A 16,765-nucleotide genomic window follows, 5' to 3' on the forward strand; every position below is an offset into this window, starting at 1 on the left:
GGCTTTACCCACTAAGCCAAAGCACTGGACCTACAAAAAAAGTTTAACAGATTGACATATATTGAAATCATATCATAAAAGAAGAAAGAGGATGAAGGGTGGGAGGTTGGGTAGGAACGAGGGTAAGGTGTTAAGTGCCACTATGTTCCTAAATCTATATATTTGAAATACATGAAAGTTGTTCAGTTTCAAAAAAATGTAAAAAAAAAATTATATCAAGTATCTTTTTACAGTGACATAAAACTTAAAATCAATAAAAGACATTTTGAAAAAGTTACAATACATATGGAAATTAATAACCTGCTACAGAATAAACAATGGGCCAAAGAGTAAATTAAAATGGAAATTTGAACAAATATTGAGAAAGCAAAAATCAACACATAGTACATTACAACTTAGGAGATGAAGAAAAGTATTAAAAGGAAAATTTAAAGCAATAAATATTTATATCAAAAACTAAGAATGATCTTAAATAAACATCCTAACATTGTACTCCAAGAAACTAGGAAAGAGCAAAGATGATCAAAATTAGAAGGAAGCAAATAATAATTACCACAGTAGAAATGCATCAGAGAAAAGTGGCAGAAAAAAGTCGACAAAATTAAGTGCAGTGCTTTTGAAAAATAAGATCACAAAACACAACTGACCCAGAACTCAGAAAAATAGAAGACTCAGGTAAACAAAATCAGATGGACACTGGAGACATTAAAACTATTTATCACCAATAAATAAGGAATCATAGGAGAGTACAATTATATCAATGAGTTTGGTAACCTAGAAGAATGGATAAGTTTGTAGACGTGTACAATCTACCCATACTGAATCATAAACTAAAGAAAATATGAACAGATGGATAGTACATAAGATTGAAACAAAATGGAATATCTCCATTTAAGAGATATTGGCTTTAACAGTAAATTATTGTATATACTTAAAGAATATTTTATAACCTTTTTATCAAATACTTCCAAAAAATTGAAGATGCCAAAATCATGGGGTAAGTGTTACACTTAAACTAAAGCTAGACAAGGACACAATAAGAAGAAAAACTAGAGGCCAATGTTTCTGACAAACCTATCTGCATATATCCTTAAAAAATAGCAGCAAACTAAACTCAACAGCTCATTACAAGATGCACTTGTAATGATTCAGTGGAATTTTTCTCTATCAAAATTCCGATTACACTTTTCACAGAAAAATTTTTTTTAAATTTATTATGGAATTCTGAAAGACGCCAAGCAGGCAAAGCAATGAGCAGAAAGAACAAATCTGATGGTATCACAATATAGAACTTTAAAACATACTAAAAAAACTATACTAATCAACAGCATAAAAATAAACTTAAGAACAGAATGGAAATTCCAAAATAAAACCTTAATTTAATTTTAATTAATTCTCAACAAAAGTCCAAGCACACATAAAGGGGAGAAACTGGAATCTAAAATGTCTAACTCATGAAATCAGAGTATACCATGGTTGTTATAAGGGATTTATAGGCGGAGTTTTTTAAATTAATGTATTTATTTGAAAGGAAGAGTTACAGAGACAGAAGGAGAGACACAGAAAGTGAGATTTCCCACGCACTAGTTCGCTCCCCAAATGGCTGCAATGTCTGGGGCTGGGCCAGGGCAAAGTCAGGAGCCAGGATATTCTTCTGGGTCTCCCAGGTGGGTGCAGGGGCCCAAGCACTTAAGACATTTCCACTGCTTTTTCAGGTGCATTAGCAGAAAGCTGGATTGGAAGTGGAGCAGCCAGGGCATGAACCATTGTCCATATGACATGCTGGTGTCACAGGAGGTAGCTTAACCTGCTAGGCCACAATGCTGGTCCCTGGAGGAGGATTCTGGGGAGATGATGATGAAAGGTTATAGAAGTCCAAAAGATCTATTGCACCTTATGATTACAGTTAATGTACTTGAAAATACAGTAGATTTTGAATATTCTCATCACAATGGATATTCCAAGATGGCGGAGTCTGGGTGGGGGGGAGCATACTTCTCTAGGCTTTAACTAGAGCATAGTGCTCTTGTTAAAAAAAAAAAAAAAAAAAAGTGGAGCTCTCATTGAAGAGCTATGGAGAAGACTGTGGTGGAAACTCTACTGAAGGTAGACAAATGCTATGGCCCTACATGGAGGGTGAGGCTGCTTAGTATGAGCATAGACACAACACAGGACCCAGCAGCTCAGAGCCTCAGCACCAGTTTTGGAGAATGAGGTGAGACTAGACAGCAGCAGTCTAAGCCACTGGCAATATAGCTGCGGGGAGTGCCTAATGTGGGAGCCCTGTGATGTATAGTGCATCTGCAACCTAGAGGAAAAACTGGTTAACTTTTCTCTCTCCCCATCTTCCTGCAAACAATGCCCTGCAACTGACTGAGAGAGAGCAGATGCCATTTTGGACATATGTAACAACAGTACCAGCTTGTGTCCATGCTCCCAGCAGCTAGCTGGGAGGAGACACCTGAGTCTGGCTGGAAGGTTGATAGGGTCTGGGTGCTCATGAAGGACCCTGAGGTGCCCTCAGCCTCCCAGCACATCACAGGTCTGGGGCTCAGACTTCCTGGGTGGAGCACCCACAGGTAGCTGGCTCTGGAAATGTTTCTGTCTCTCTGTAGATGGGATGGACTGGCAAGGCAGAGTGTATTCTCAGAGCCCCATGACTGTGTGGGAGCCTTCTGTGCTGGGACTGTGCAAATACTGTGGTTGCATGGGAGGACAAAGGGTGTGGCTGGATCTCTGGGCAGTTCCTGCGGGTAGCTCCACACGCTCAGGGCTCCCTGACTGCCTGGGGTGGGTCATTGCATTGGGATCCATGCTCACACTGAGGACTGCACAAATCCTTTGAGTGGTTCTTGTGGCAGTTCAGATAAATATTGATACCATTCGGGTTAATGCCCAAGCATTTGTTAGCTTGTAGGAGAGGAGGTGAAGGTGAGAAATCACCAATAGAGCTCATTTATCCTCTGATTAAAAAATGAGAGAGAGAGAGAGAGAGAGAGAGAGAGAGAGAGATCAACCATGCCCACCTTGGGCATCACCTTGGATACTCCCTGACCCTGGAGCACTGAACAGAGCTCCCAAGCCATAACCAGCACACAAATGCCTAAAAATAAATGCAAAAAATGAAGAAACAAGAATAAGAAAGAGAACATCATGCCCTCAAAGGAACATAACACTTCAGTACTAGAATGTGAAGGTGAAGAGATTGATGAAATGCCAAAAATAGAATTCAAAATATTAATCATAGGATTACTCAGAAGCAATCAGAAGTAAATCCAAGGATTAAAGAAATCCATACATGCCATAAAAGAAAATTTTTCTCATGAAAATTGAGATTTTAAACAGAAACAAAAATGATATATTAGAAATGAAGAATTCAATAGACCAAATAAAAAAATGTGATAGAAAGCCTTAACTAGAGACTCCGAGAGAAACAAGAAAGAATATCTGAGTTAGAAGACAAAACTCTGGAAATTTTACAGCCAGACTAAAAAAGGAAGAAATTAGAAATATTAAAAACAAGTGCAAGCACTGTGACATAGCAGGTAAAGCCACTGCGAGTGGCATGGCCATCCCATATAGGTACCAGTTCAAGTTCTGGCTATTTCACTTCTGATACAGCTCCCTACTGATGACCTGAGAGAACAGTGAAAGATGGCCCAAGTGCTTGGCCCCTGCACACATGTGGGGAACCCAGAAGAAACTTGTGGCTTCCAGCTTCATATCGACTCAGCTCCAGCCATTTTGGCCATTTGGGGAGTGAACGAATGGATGGAAGAACTCTCTCACTTTCTCTTTCTCTCTCTATCTCTCTGCTTGTGCATCTCTGAAACTCTTTCAAATAAGTAAATATTTTAAAAAACAGTGTTGGATATGAATGGTATACTATCAAACAATCCATCATATGGGTCTTAGGAGTTCCTGAAGACATGGAAAGACAGAATGGGTTGGAAAGCCTATTTAGTGAAATAAATTCAGAAAATCCTTGGAAAAAGAAAGGTACCTCCAATACAGGAAGCACATAGAATCCTAAAAGACATGACAAGAAAAAGCTCCACTAAAACACATTGTAGTCAAACTTTCCACATTAAAACATAAAGAAAAGTTTGTAAAATGTGTAGAATGCATCTTCAATTACACTCATAGCTGAAATCTCATCAGAAACCCTACAGGCTAAGAGAGAATTGTAAGATACAGTCCAAGTCTTAAGAGAAAAAAAAAAACTGTCAACCCAGAATACTGAACTTTGCAAATCTCTCATTTATGAATAAAGGTGAAATAAATGAAATAAAGACCTTCCATAACAAAAAGAAACTGAAAGAATTTGTCACCACTCATCCAGCCCTGCAAAAGATGCTTAAAACACAAAAACATTCAAAGATAGCCTTGAGTATGAAATAATGTGAAGGCAGAAAATCTCTCAGAAAAAGCACAAAGGAAATCCAAGGTAACCAAGAGGGATATTTATGGGAAAATGGCAGGACCAACTCATTACTTATCAATAGTCACCTTGAATGTAAATGGCCTCAACTCTCAAGGTCAAATATGCAAACTGGTTGAATGGATTAAAAAGCAAGACCCATCTATTTGCTGCCCACAAGAAATGCATCTAACCAACAAAGATACATAAAGACTGAAAATGAAAGGATAGAGGAAATTCAAATGGCCAACAGACACATGAAATGATGCCCAGGATCACTAGCCATCAGGGATATGCAAACCAAAACCACAATGAGGTTCACCTCACCCCAGTTAGAATGGCTCTCATACAGAAATGAACAAACAATAAATGCTGGCAAGGATGTGGAGAAAAAGGTACCCTAATCCACTGTTGGTAGGAATGTAAACTAGTGTAGCTGTGTGGAAGACAGTATGGAGATACCTCAGAAACCTGAAAATAGATAAACCATGATTCCAACAATCCCACTTCGGGAATTTGCCTAAGGGATATAAAATCAGCAGATGAAAGAAGTATTTGTACCCCCATATTTATTACAGGGCAACTCACAATAGCTAAGCTATTGAATCAACCCAGATATCCATCAATTGATGACTGGATAAAGAAAATATGCAATGTGTATACTATAGAATACTACTCAGTGGTTAAAAAAAATTGAAATCTGGTCTTTTGATATAAACTGTACACAATTGGAAACCATTGTACTTAGTGAAATTAGCCAGACCCGCCCCCCCAAAAAAACCAAATACCATATATTTTCTTTGATCTGCAGTAATTAATAGAGTATTTTAAATGTAGTATATAGGAGAGAAATTGACATTTTGAGATTCAATGATTGTTTATAGCCCTTCTTTCTACTGTTGAGAAAGGGTGTTTTTTTTTTCCTCATACTATTTTTTTGAACTCTACTTTCTTTAGGGTTAATCTTATGACTATAAAGTTAACTGCAGGGGCTGATGCTTTGGTGTAGTGGGTAAACCACACCTGCATCCCATATGGGCACCAGTTTGAGTCTCAGCTACTCCACTTCCGATTCAGTTCTCTGCTAAGGCTTGGGAAAACAGTAGAAGATGGCCCCTACACCCATGTGGGGAACCCAGAAGAAGCTCCTGGCTCCTGTCTTTGGCTTTGGATTGGTGCAGCTCTGGCCATTGTGGCCAATTAGGGAGTGAACCAGCAGAGGGAAGACCTCCCTGCCCCGTCACTGCTTCTCCTTTCCTCTCTCTGTGTAATTCTTACAAGGAAATATGGAGAAAGTGACGTGATGCACATGGCTATGTAATGCATCTTTGTTACATGATATTTTAATGCATTCAATTTTAGATTCATTTCCCTTGCTTTTGATACAGCAGGAGGTGATGCTGGCAGTACATGTAGGTAGTAAGAAATTATCAGTAGCCTCTGAGAACTGAGGGAAACTTTAAGACAATGACAACAAAATAATGAATTCTGGCAAACACCTGATTTAACTTAGATTTCTCTCCATTTAAGAATTCAGATGAGACCCAACCCCAGTCAATACATCAAATGCAGCTTTCCAGAGCAGGTTAAGTTTGCTTATTCTATGCCATTGAAAGTATGAAAAATACAATGTGTGTTATTATGTCCTTCATTTGTTGTATTTTTTTCTGCAGCAGCAGTTCAGTAGGTATTTTTGTACCTGGAGGAGAAACACATTTGTAATTAATACATAATAAAGCAAAAATGGCCTTCCTAATTAGGCAATGGTGAGGATTTGGAAACCTTATGAGGAATTTAATAGAGAAAATGAGAAAATGTAAATTATTTCAAACAATAGAAATCTGATGATGGCACTAGAGAAGTCTCAAAAGATTGTGAGGAACATATTGTTGGAACTGGAGGAATGGATATTTTTGTTCTTTCTTGACAGCTTGGTGAATTGTTGCAAATTTATGGAAAGTACAACTTGTGATAATGTTCTCTATATAGCTAAGAGAGTCCCAAGCAAAATGCTTAAGTGGGGCTAGATTTTTCCTGCTTTGTATGGTAAAACGTGGGAAGAGAAAACTAAATTAAGAAAAGGATTTTTAAATAGCATCACAAATGCTTGACAATTTTCAAAATTCTCATCAAGCTCAGATGGTTAAAGAACGTAAGAAGTAAAAAAATAGCTTTCTGATCATAGAGCATAGAGAACAAAATCAAGAACATTCCTTTTACAAGTTTTTAAGCACACTGTCAATACATTATGGTTATGAATACAGCACATCCCAGTCAAACCACGTAGTTTGCAGAAAGCTTAAGTGAATTGTCCATCAGCTATCTCAGCAGGAACTCGAGGTAGACAAGGTCCGTTCTCAAAAGGACCTATAAGGCCGGCGCCATGGCTCAATAGGCTAATCCTCCGCCTTGTGGCGCCAGCACACCGGATTATAGTCCTGGTCGGGGCACTGGATTCTGTCCTGGTTGCTCCTCTTCCAGGCCTGCTCTCTGCTGTGGCCTGGGAGTGCAGTAGAGGATGGCCCAAGTGCTTGGGCCCTGCACCCCATGGGAGACCAGGAGAAGCACCTGGCTCCTGCCTTCAGATCAGCGCGGTGCGCCGGCCACAGCAGCCATTGGAGGGTGAACCAATGGTAAGGGAAGACCCCTCTCTGTCTCTCTCTCTCTCACTGTCCACTCTGCCTGTCAAAAATAATAATAAAAATAAAAAGGACCTATAAACAAGGTTTTATTTTTTGGGATAAATCACACTGATATTCATGAGAGATTACAAAGTATTCGAGAAAGTACTTGCAAGTAAAAACTGCTAGATTTAATTGAAAAGGGCAAAATATGCAATGAAAGCAGCCCTTCACTCAGAAGCTGCTGATGAAACTGCTCAGCAACAAGCACGTGTGACTTTCCAAAGTGAGGAACTGTAAGAAACAGTTCAACTCCGCTTCTGATGCTGACCCCGATAGCTGTTAAGTCCATTGCTATCCTTTCACATTCTTACACATTGGAGAAGCTGCTGAGAAAACGCAGGGGCTTTGTACTTCTGTTTAAGTAGGAAATTAGAACCACAAGAGTCCTGGCTCCCTTTACCCAACCTGGTAACCGCGATCTAACAACTCTAGATTTCTTTTCTGTTCAGGTTCTCAAGCTATTGTTGGCACTTTTAGAAGCTGGCCTCTTCTCCCTACAGAACCTTATTCTGCAAGTAGCAGTTCCACACTTTGTGTATATATGGTAGAATCATGATTCCTATAATCCAAACCAAATTTTTGGTAGTTAAAAATCCATCCACCTCTTTGAAGTGACAGCTGTCACAGTACGCAGAGTGTCTAGGCAATGAGTGTCAACACCAGGAGTCTTATTTTCCTTTGCCTTAACAACTAACATGGAACTCTTCTATAACTCACGTGTAGAACACTTCTTCACACAGTTAAAAGAGTTAAAATGACCCATCAAAATAAAACAGAGTACTCAAGGGTTATATTATAAAAATAAGATATAATCATATTAATTATATACAATTAATATAACATATAATTATAATAACTTGAAATTTATTGTTATAAATGTTTTCTTTAGGGAGAGCATGCTTATATCCATTTTGCAGCCCAATTTGGTATATTCTTAACTTAAAAACAGCAATCTTCTCATCAGAAACCCTATAGGCTAGGAGGGAATGGAAAGACATAGCCCAAGTACTAAGGGAGAAAAACTTACAGCCCAGAATATTATACCCTGCAAAGCTCTCATTTGTGAATGAAGGTGAAATAAAGACCTTTCACAGCAAACAGAAATTGAAAGAATTTGTCACCACTCGTCCAACCCTGTAAAAGATGCCTAAAGATGTGTTACACAGAGAAACACAGAAACATGGTCATCAATATGAAAGAAGATAAAGGAAGAAACCTCACAGTAAAAGATCACAGGAAGTTCAAAGTGTATATTAGAAAATATCTTTGGGAAAATGGCAGAGAAAAGTCACTACTTATCAATAGTCACATTGAACGTTAATGGACTCAAATCGCCAGTTAAAAGGCACAGATTGGCACTGAATGGATTAAGGAACAAAACCCATCTATTTGCTGCTTACAAGAAACACATCTTTCCCACAAAGATGCATGCAGACTGACTGAAAGTGAAAGGTTGGAAAAAGATATTCCATGCCAACAAAAAACATACAAAAAAAAAAAAGCTGGCATAGTCATATTAATATCAGACAAAATAAATTTCAACACAAAAACTCTTAAGAGAGACAAAGAGGGGCACTATATAATGATTAAGGGATCAATTCAACAGGAAGATGTAACTATTATAAACGTATATGCACCGAATTACAGGGCACCGGTTTATTTAAAAGATATGTTAAGGGACTTAAAGGGAGACTTAGACTCCAATACAATAGTACTGGGAGACTTCAATACTCCACTCTCAGAAATAGACAGATCAACAGGACAGAAGATCAACAAGGATACAGTAGATTTAAACGACACTATAGCCCAAATGGATCTAACAGATATCTACAGAACTTTCAATCCTACAGCTAAAGATTTTACATTCTTCTCAGCAGTACATGGAACCTTCTCTAGGATTGACCACATACTAGGCCATAAAGCAAGTCTCAGCAATTCAAAAGAATTAGAATCATGCCATGCAGCTTCTCAGGCCACAGCAGAATGAAGTTGGAAATTAGCAACTCAGGAATCCCTAGAGCATACGCAAACACATGGAGATTGAACAACATGCTCTCGAATGAACAGTGGGTCATAGAAGAAACCAAAAGACAAATCAATAACTTTCTGGAAGTAAATGAGGATAACAGCACAACATACCAAAACTTATGGGACGCAGCAAAAGCAGTGTTAAGAGGAAAGTTTATATCAATAGGTGCCTACATCAAGAAATCGGAAAGGTACCAAATAAATGAGCTTTCAGTGCGTCTCAAGGATCTAGAAAAACTGCAGCAAACCAGACCCAAATCTAGTAGGAGAAGAGAAATAATTAAAATCAGAGAAGAAATCAACAGCATTGAATCAAAAAAAATTACAAAAAATCAGACAAACGAAGAACTGGTATTTTGAAAAAAATAAACAAAATTGACACCCCATTGGCCCAACTAACTAAAAAAAAAAAAGAGAAAAGACCCAAATCAATAAAATCACAGATGAAAAAGGAAACGTAACAACAGACACCACAGAAATAAAAAGAATCATCAGAAATTACTACAAGGACTTGTATGCCAGTAAACAGGGAAACCTATCAGAAATGGATAGATTCCTGGACACATGCAACCTACCTAAATTGAACCAGGAAGACATAGAAAACCTAAACAGACCCATAACTGAGACAGAAATTGAAACAGTAATAAAGGCCCTCCCAACAAAGAAAAGCCCAGGACCAGATGGATTTACTGCTGAATTCTACCAGACAGTTAAAGAAGAAATGACTCCATTTCTTCTCAAACTATTCAGAACAATCGAAAAAGAGGGAGTCCTCCCAAATTCTTTCTATGAAGCCAGCATCACCTTAATCCCTAAGCCGGGAAAAGATGCAACATTGAAAGAAAATTACACCAATATCCCTGATGAACAAAGATGCAAAAATCCTAATAAAATTCTGGCCAATAGAATGCAACAACACATCAGAAAGATCATCCACCCAGACCAAGTGGGATTTATCCCTGGTATGCAGGATAGTTCAATGTTCACAAATTAATCAATGTGATACACCACATTAACAAATTGCAGAAGAAAAACCATATGATTATCCCAATAGATGCAGAGAAAGCAATTGATAAAATACAACATGCTTTCATGATGAAAATTTTAAGCAAAAAAAGTGCACTCAACATGGATTACAGACCTAAATCTACAACCCAACACCATCAAATTATTAGAGAACTTTGGAGAAACCCTGCAAGATATAGGTACTGGCAATGACTTCTTGGAAAAGATCCAGGAAGCACAGGCAGTCAAAACCAAAAGTAACAATTGGGATTACATCAGATTGAGAAGTTTCTGTACTTCAAAAGAAACAGTCAGGAAAGTGAAGAGGTAACCAATAGAATCGGAAAAATATTTGCAAACTATGCAACAGAAAAAGAGTTAATAACCAGAATCTACAAAGAGATCAAAAACTCCACGACAACTAAACAAACAACTCACTCAAGAGTGGGCCAAAGACCTAAATAGACATTTTTCAAAAGAGGAATTCCAAATGGCCAACAGACACATGAAAAATGTTCAGGATCACTAGCAATCAGGGAAATGCAAATCAAAACCACAATGAGGTTTCACCTCACCCCGGTTAGAATGGCTCACATACAGAAATCTACCAACAATAGATGCTGGCAAGCATGTGGGGAAAAAGGGACACTAACCCACTGTTGGTGGTAATGCAAACTGGTCAAGCCACTATGGAAGTCAGTCTGGAGATTCCTCAGAAACCTGAATATACCCTACAATAAAACTCAGCAATCCCTCTCCTTGGAATTTACCCAAAGGAAATTAAATTGGCAAACAAAAAAGCGGTCTGCACCCTAATGTTTATTGCAGCTCTATTCACAATAGCTAAGACATGGAATCAACCTAAATGCCCATCAACAGTAGACTGGATAAAGAAATTTTGGGACATGTACTCTATAGAATACTATGCAGCAGTCAAAAACAATGAAATTCGGTCATTTGCAACAAAATGGAGGAATCTGGAAAACATCATGCTGAGTGAAAAAGCCAGTCCCAAAGGGACAAATATCATATGTTCGCCCTGATCAGTGACAACTAATTGAGCACCAAAAAGGAAACCTGTTGAAGTGAAATGGAACTATGAGAAACAGTGACTTGATCAGCCCTTGTCCTGACTGTTGATGTACAACTTAATACTTTATCCCTTTTAGTATTATTTTTGTTCTACTTAATACTATTGGTTGAACTCTGTAATTAACACACAATTATTCTTAGGTGTTGAAATTTAACTGAAAAGTGATCTCTGTTAAATATAAGAGTGGGACTAGAGAGGGAGGAGATGTACAACTTGGGACATGCTCAATCGGACTTGCCCCAAATGGTAGAGTTAGAAATGTGCCAGGGGATTCCAATTCAATCCCATCAAGGTGGCATGTACCAATGCCATCTCACTATTCCAAGTGATCAATCTCAGTTCACAATTGATCATAATGATAGGTCTAAGAGTCAAAAGGATCACATAACGAGACTAGTGTCTGCTAATACTAATTGATAGAATTAAAAAGGAGAGAACGACCCATCATGGGAAGCGGGATACACAGCAGACTCATAGAATGCCATATGTCCTAAATAGCACTCTGGCTTCAGAATCGGCTCTTAAGGCATTCGGACCTTGCTGAAGAGCCCATGAGAGTATTTTAGGCATGGAAAGTCAAGACACTCTGGCAAAAAAAAAAAAAAAAAAAAAAAAAAAAAAAAAAAAAAACCTAAATGAAATATCTCTGTGAGTGAGACCCCAGTGGTAAGAACAGGCCATCAAAGAAGGAGGTACCTTTCTCGGAAGGCAGGAGAGAACTTCCACTTTGACTATCTATGACCTTGTCTAAATAAGATCGGAGTCAGTGAACTCAAAAGGCTTCTATAGCCTTGGCAACCTATGAGGAGAGCCTGGGGTGATTACTGATGCCATAAACAAGAGTGTCAATTTGTTAAGTCAACAACAGGAGTCGCTGTGTACTTACTCCTCATGTAGGATCTCTGTCCTTAATGTGCTGTTCAATGTTTATTAATGGTATAATTAGTGCTCAAACAGTATTTTACATTTTGTGTTTCTGTATGGGTGCAAACTCTTGAAATCTTTATTTAATATATACTAAATTGATCTTCTGTATATAAAGAGAATTGAAAATGCATCTTGATGTGAATGAATGGGAGAGGGAGCAGTAGATGGGAGGGTTGCAGGTGGGAGGGAAGTTATGGGGGGGGAAGCCATTGTAATCCATAGACTGTACTTTGGAAAATTATATTTATTAAATGAAAGTTAAAAAGAATAACAAATGAAAACATATTATCAGAATCTTAATGGGGTGACCCCATTCATTAAATAATTCATTTGCTATATTATTGAAATTATTTATTCCATTCAATAATCAGCTATCAAATATTTTGTAGTCATAGATTTATAAAACTATAGGTTTTGTGTATTGATCACTTTAATAGCTTCTCAAAGCAATTTATCTTTACTGCCAAAAGGAAATCTCTTTTTTTTTTTTTTTTTTTTTTTTTTTTTTTTTTTTTTAAATTTTTTATTTATTTTTTATTTTTTTTTAACTTTTATATAATGAATATAAATTTCCAAAGTACGATTTATGGATTACAATGGCTTCCCCCCCATACTGTCCCTCCCACCCACAACCCTCCCCTTTCCCACTCCCTCTCCCCTTCCATTCACATCAAGATTCATTTTCGATTATCTTAATATACAGAAGATCAGCTTAGTATACATTAAGTAAGGCTTTCAACAGTTTGCTCCCACACAGAAACATAAAGTGAAAAATAATAGATGATTTTTTTTTAATGATGATGAAATCAGATCAGACCTATTGTCATGTTTAATCCCAGTGAGAGTCAAGTTGGGAGTTGATAGTTTCTTTTCTTTTCTTTTTTTTTTTTTTTTTTTTTTTTTTTACAGAGGATCAGTTTAGTATGCATTAAGTAAAGATTTCAACAGTTTGCACCCCCATAGAAACACAAAGTGAAATATATTATTTGAGTACTCATTATAGCATTAAATCTCAATGCACAGCACATTAAGGACAGAGATCCTACATGAGGAGTAAGTGCACAGTGACTCCTGTTGTTGAATTTACCAATTGACACTCCTGTCTATGGCATCAGTAATCTCCCTATGCTCCAGTCATGAGTTTCTAAGGCTATGGAAGCCCCTTGAGTTCTCCGACTCTTATCTTGTTTAGACAAGGTCATAGTCAAAGTGGAGGTTCTCTCCTCCCTTCAGAGAAAGGTACCTCCTTCTTTGAAGACCTGTTCTTTCCACTGAGATCTCACTCACAGAGATCTTTTGCCAGAGTGTCTTGGCTTTCCATGCCTGAAATACTCTCATGGGCTTTTCAGCCAGATCCGAGTGCCTTTAGGGCTGATTCTGAGGCCAGAGTGCTATTTAGGGCATCTGCCATTCTATGAGTCTGCTGAGTATCTCACTTCCCATGTTGGATCACTCTCCCCTTTATTTATTCTATCGGTTAGTGTTAGCAGGTACTAGACTTGCTTATGTGCTCCCTTTGACTCTTAGTCCTTTCATTATGATCAATTGCGAACTGAAATTGATCACTTGGACTAGTGAGATGGCATTGGTACATGCCACCTTGATGGGATTAAATTGGAATCCCCTGGTATGTTTCTAACTCTACCATTTGGGGCAAGTCAGCTTGAGCATGTCCCAAATTATATATCTCTTCCCTCTCTTATTCCTACTCTTATGTTTAACAGGGATCACAATTCAGTTAAATTTCAACACTTAAGAATAACTGTGTATTAATTACAGAACAACTTAATACATTATCCCTCTTAGTAGTTTTTTTGTCTGTTCTACTTAATATGGAAATCTCTTTTTTTAAATTTTTTTTAAGATTTATTTGACAGGTAGACTTATAGACAGTAAGAGTGAGAGACAGAGCAAAAGGTCTTCCTTCTGTTGGTTCACTCCCCAAATGACCGCTATGGCCAGCACTGTGCAGACCCGAAGCCAGGAGCCAGGTGCTTCCTCCTGGTCTCCCATGCTGGTGCAGTTGCCCAAGCATTTGGGCCATCCTCACTGTCCTCCCGGGCCAAAGCAGAGAGCTGGACTAGAAGAGGAGCAACTGGGACTAGAACCCGGTGCCCATATGGGATGCCCGCGTGGCAGGTGGAGGATTAACCAAGTGAGCCACTGCGCTGGCCCCATCCATTGAATCTCTTAATCACAGGTTTGTACAGTAACAATCCTTACTGCATTCAACTTTGTCTCGGAAAATAACTATTATATTGCTTATATAGTTCCCTGCTCCAAAAAATTTCCTTTGGCACACTTACTCAGAACAGAGCAACATGGCACACGTAAAACATAAAATAACCTATGATCTCCCTGAAATTACTGAAAATCATTTAGCAACGGTTATGGCATCCCTGCCATTGGAAATAAACAACTATTTATCTTCTTAACATTTAAACATTAAAACAGACTAATATCTTTTAGATATTTTGGTATTCTAGAATCAACACATTTTTAATTTATAAATTTTATGTCAGTCACTGTATGCTGTTACACCGTTACTCACAAGTAGACCTATTTTAATAGGGCATCTTAGAAAAACATTCTAGAACATGTCCAGATTTCAAAACAATTTGCACTCCTATTAATGCTTACTGCCCCCCAGAAGATTCCTACATTCTAGAGGATTTATTATCCTCCTCTCATGGTTTTAGAGCCCCTGGATCATACATTATGTTCATAAGTTGCCCAAGAACTCCTGATACAAGAAACGTCCCTCCTGAACCCATGTTACACAGTAATACAGTGGCAATTTATGGCACAAGCTAGACTGTCCTGAAAAAAAAAAAAAAAGGATTTCATTGATTTTTATTTCATGCCATTTTATACTCATCTGTCTATTATGCCTGTGTCATGGAAGCTGTAACCTACAAGCTTGATGCAGCCTCTCAGGCCCCCTAGTGACATTTTCGAGCACAACCTTGGTCATCGGATAAATTTAGGTTTCAGAAGTGAGTACTACCCTCCTACACACCTTAATCCTTTGTCTGATACAGTGATGGTGATTGAATTACTCCTCTCCAGAACTCCTTGGCTAATTCAGGAGCCCTTAGGAAACCGAATGAGCACGAAAGGAGTTCAGTTTGTACACTATACTAATATCTCTAGCATTGACTGTGGTGAAACACTTCGGAGCCGCTGCTTTTCATCCCTCAATTATATCATGGTCAGAAACCAAAGTCAGCATACTTGCTCAGACTTCAGGCTGTGCCTTTGGTACTCAAAGACTTTACCATTAATTCAACCTCATTTGCACTTTTTTTTGGTAAACACCTAGGGCTATTGCCAATGGACTGGCTGTCTGGTGGCCTGGTCTGTACAATGACAGGAAACCAGTTCTTTAGCAATGATTGTCCCTTTTGGGATAAAGAACTCACTTTGAGCATCTTCTGCATTACGGGTATCCAAAATATATATCAAAATAACACATGACTCTGTATATACTGCATCTGCAAAGACCCCAAATAGATATATCTTACAATTGCTGGAGTTTCATAAATTACTCACTGTGACCAAATCACTCATTTTGCTACTAATTAGATAACATATTGAAAGCTTAAACAGAAAAGTATATGAAATACTCATTGACTTTATTATTTACAGTCTTCTGACTTCTAAGAACAATGTAATAAATAAGTTCAAATTCAGTCATGAAACACAATTTATCAGTGACCAGTCAAACTTTTGGGGTGACATAGTGAAAAAGTCTCATTCATGAGACTGTTTACTAGATGGATGATCATAATATTGTCACTGACGTCTCTACTGCGTGGAAGTTTTAAAAATGATGTACTTTCTGAAAAAAAAAAAACTTCAAAATTATTCTTTTCCAAGCAATCCCAATATGAAAAGACATTAGCTGGGGAAGACTAATTTAGTAGGCTCAATTCAACATAGGAATTATAGGTATCTTAACAGCAGCATATATTTTTCTGATGACCTTCTGTATAAGATGCCAAAGCACCAGTATTTAATTATTTCAATGAAAATGTAATGTGTAAAGTATATCATAGTAATTAAGTTGGTGATAAGAACATGTTTGAGTTTACTATTTTGGATTGACCTTACTGTTTGCTGTAAGATATTGGCCTGTGAGTCCTTCAGTCTTGTGAGCAAACATCTGCTGATGGCAAGTTGTAAAGAAACCTCCATTTCAATGCTGCAAAAATAATTGATCAATCTTCAGAACTCATAAAAATGGTAACATTTTGAACTACTATGTAGTTTCTGAAATAATTTAAGTAAGAATAATTACATTGTTAAAAGCTTTATAATTTGTAAAGAACGCTACAATATAATCCTGTTTTGGATTTCAGGTGTCATTAAAAAATAACCTCCAAAGGGCATAGAGAAAGAAATGCTGGCATTGATGTGGGGAGAGAATAATTTTACTCACGGTTAAGGGTAGCATTAATTAGTGCAAACACTATGGAAAACAGTATGGAGAGTCCTTCAATAACCGGAAATAGAATTTCACATGATCCAAAAATCTCTCTATTGGATACATATCCAAAAGACTGAAATTGTTATATCAAAGAGATACCTATTCCACCATGTTTATTA

The sequence above is a fragment of the Oryctolagus cuniculus genome, chromosome 1 (genome assembly GCF_051225735.1).
Source record: "Oryctolagus cuniculus isolate XC-2025 breed Fujian yellow rabbit chromosome 1, ASM5122573v1, whole genome shotgun sequence".
In the NCBI taxonomy this organism is placed as follows: Eukaryota; Metazoa; Chordata; class Mammalia; order Lagomorpha; family Leporidae; genus Oryctolagus; species Oryctolagus cuniculus.